Raw genomic sequence first — 864 nt, forward strand, 5'->3', positions numbered from 1 at the left:
TATATACATATATATATATATATATATATAAACAAAAGTAAATGAGTATATGCATATATACGTACAGGTATGTGCATACCGACATCCACCTGTATGTATAGGTGCATATCTGGGTACAGGACATTGCAAACAAACGTAGACGAGAACACACGAGCCACATAGAGAACATTCTACTTCATCAGCTACCCACGTTTTAACACCGGCGTTTCGACGAGCTTCGGGCATGTATATATGTATGCGTGTATAAGTCTGTGTTTGTCCCCCAACATCGCTTGACAACCGATGATGGTGTGTTTACGTCTCCGTAACTTAGCTTTTCGGCAAAAGAGACTGATAGTATAAGTACTAGGCTTACAAAGAATAAGTTCTGGGGTCGATTTGCTCGACTAAAGGCGGTGCTCCTGCATGGCCACAGTCAAATGACCGAAACAAGTAAAAGAGTATAAGAGTAAAAGAGTATATATATATATATATATATAAAATGTATGCACACATGTATATGTGTATGGATGTGTGTATGTATGCCGCATTCATTTTCTCTTCTATTTCTAAATATTTGAAATCTTCTTATACGGAACGAACTAATTTCTAACAAAGATACAAACTTCCTTTGTTGGGATAACAGAAACAGCATCACATTTTGAACTTGAGGAAATCCTTGTATATTTTCACCATTCCGCTTATTGTATTTATAAAATGTGTAAACCAGGCGGTTGATATGTTTTCCTGAACACCCGTCGTTTTGTAGATTGCCACTTAGGTATTTACTCACAAAATCGTCTGCACCAATTCTTGTTGGTATAGACGTGAATTCATATTCTGGTTATAGAATCCCAAAATTTCGAAGCGGTTTTCCATAGTTAT

Source organism: Octopus bimaculoides, chromosome 11 (assembly GCF_001194135.2).
Source record: "Octopus bimaculoides isolate UCB-OBI-ISO-001 chromosome 11, ASM119413v2, whole genome shotgun sequence".
Lineage (NCBI taxonomy): Eukaryota > Metazoa > Mollusca > Cephalopoda > Octopoda > Octopodidae > Octopus > Octopus bimaculoides.